Source organism: Acomys russatus, chromosome X, assembly GCF_903995435.1.
Source record: "Acomys russatus chromosome X, mAcoRus1.1, whole genome shotgun sequence".
Lineage (NCBI taxonomy): Eukaryota > Metazoa > Chordata > Mammalia > Rodentia > Muridae > Acomys > Acomys russatus.
Genome location: NC_067169.1, coordinates 95,459,583 through 95,462,286, shown reverse-complemented (window position 1 = coordinate 95,462,286; position 2,704 = coordinate 95,459,583). Strand labels below are relative to the sequence as shown.

Here is a 2,704-nt window from a genome sequence, read left to right as displayed (position 1 = left end):
TCAAAGAACATAATTGAAATTGGAAAGTGGAGTTTATGAGTTTCTTTTAAGCATCTACATCACTCATTTTCCCTAATTTATTAACTAAGGTAGAATTTCGATAATAGTTGTTTGTTTGTTTTTGTTTTTGCAGATAGGGTTTCTCTGTGTAGGCTTGGCTGTCCTGGACTCACTCCTTAGACCAGGCTGGCCTCAAACTCACAGAGGTCAGTCTGCCTCTGCCTCCCAAGTGGTGGGATTAAAGGTGTGCCCCACCATGGCCTGACAAAGGAGACCCCTAATAGTATTAATAGCAAGGACAGTAGGCACCCTCACCTTGTTTATGACATGAATGGAAATGACTCTAGAACTTCATCTGAATTCTATTTAGAACTTTGCTCTGTATCCAGGATCTTTATGTCTATGTCTGTGAGACTGGTGGATGTCTCTTCTCAACTTACCTTCCTTTCCTTCTATGAGAGTCAGAGTTGTGATGTCCAGTTGTCATTCTCTAGATAGTACGATTGGTAGTGGAAAGCAAGAGCGGGCCCCCAGAGAGCCCTGAGGGCCCCACAGCCCATGGCAGCAGAGTCACCATCACAACCAGGAAGAGCCTTGGTCTAGGCTGCCTGGCCCAATCACCAACACCTCAACCATGAGAAGAAAGGCCAAGACCAAGAAGTCACCTACTACCTCCACTGCTGCCCTCAGTGCAGCAGCCACCAAGCCCAGCTCCAAGCAGCTGCCCATGACCTCCACTGCTGCCCTCAATGCAGCAGCCACCAAGACCACCTCCAAGCAGCTGCCCACGACCTCCACTGCTGCCCTCAGTGCAGCAGCCACCAAGACCAGCTCCAAGCAGCTGCCTGCCACGTCAACTGCCACCCTCACTGCAGCAGCCACCAAGCCCAGCTCCAAGGAGAATGGCAGAGAGTGGAGGCTCAGGTGACCCCACATCAGAGGCACCTGCCAACCTGGACAAGAAGAAGGTCATCCAGACCAAGGTTTTGGGAACAGTAAAATGGTTCAATGTAAGGAATGGATACAGTTTCATCCACAAGGAATGACACCAAGGAAGACGTATTTGTGCACCATACGGCCATAAAGAAGAACAACTCCAGGAAGTACTTTCACAGTGTAGGAGATGGAGAGACTGTGGAGTTTGATATTGTAGAAGGAGAAAGGGGCGCGGAGGCAGCAAATGTTACAGGTCCTGGTGGAATTGAGGTTCAAGGCAGTAAATACGTGGCAGACCGGAGCACACGCTGTGCAGATCAGAGGAGTCCTCCATGCTATCACCAGCAATACTGCCAGAACAGCCAGAGTGAGGAAAAGAGTGAGGGAGCGAAAGGCTCTACTGAAGACCAGGCCCCACATCGCTGGCCATTTCCTCAGCGAGGGTTCGCACCTTTCACTATGAGGAGACACTGTGGGCACCCACCACAGTGTTCCAGCCGCCCTGGGCAAGGAAAAGTGATGGAAGATGCTGACAAGCAGGGTGTAAGAGAGAAAGGCAGACCGGTGAGACCGAATATGTATCAGAGCTAAACACCAAGATCCCGCAGGGGCTCTCCTCGCCAAAGACAGCCTAGCGAGGACCACAAGGAAGAGGACAAGGAACATCAAGGAGCCTGTGACACCCAAGGTCAGCAGCTACCTCAAGGTCGGCGTGGCCGCAACTTCAGTTACAGATGCAGATACCAGGGATCCCTAAACAAGATGGCAAAGAGACAAAGGCAGCAGATCCACCAGCTGACAATCCGCAGGCTCCCCAGGCTGAGCAGGGCGGGGCTGACTAAATGCAGGCTAAACATCTCTACCATCAGCTGGTTTCGCTATCAAAGAAGGAAAAATGAAAGTGAAATTTTAGCCACAAGAAGAGAACAATGATTAGATATGAAGACCATAAAGGTGCTTGCTTTTTCCCTGTGGACCAGATACTCTAGAACTAGCTGCATTGTCTATGCACCATGGGATTTTATTATTTTTCATAACAATGTCTCTTTTTTGTAATGACAAACATGATGTTTTTCAAGGCCTGGTTTTTCTCGATACAACTTTAGTGGTGTTTAAATGGTTAAATATAAGGTCAATTTCAGAATTTTAAGAACTTTATTTTTTACTACTTTATTTTTAAAAAGTCAACAAACTGCAAGCACGTGTAAATAAAGATATATATATATATATATATATATATATATATATATATATATATATATATATATAAAGTTGTCATTCTCTGTTATTTGAAACAAATTCTAACAAGTCATGCTAGAACTCCATGCCATACTCTGCTTACCCCCAAATTAGAGAGGGGGGGAGGGAGGGAGAGATGGAGGGAGTGAACAAGGGAGTGAGGGAGGGAGGGAAGGGGAGAGAGGGAGGAGGAGGGAGAGACAGAGAACAGCCTGAGGGTCTTAATGTGTTTCCAGGCTAATCTCAGTTCCTGAGCTGAAGCAATCACCCAGCCTCAGCCATGTGATTTCTGGGATAATACAAGTGCACCACCACTTCTGCTTGAGACCACTGTCTTCTTTCTTTAGTTGTGTAAAGCAAGCTTCTGTGATATAGCTCTGCCTGTCTTTGAGCTCCCGACTTTCCTGCGTCTACCTCCTGGGTGCTGGGATTAGAGACATGCAGGATCATGCCTGGTTCTGAGACCATCACATTTATTGTCTTTTTAAACATTTTTATTATTACTGTAATTTATTCACATTACATCTTG

At 46.7% G+C, this 2,704-nt stretch overlaps 1 pseudogene; it reads left to right on the top strand.

The window, feature by feature from the left end:
• The first annotated feature begins 634 nt into the window (after window positions 1–634).
• Window positions 635–1,778, top strand: LOC127185423 (Y-box-binding protein 1-like; annotated as a pseudogene).
• The last annotated feature ends 926 nt before the right edge of the window (window positions 1,779–2,704 follow it).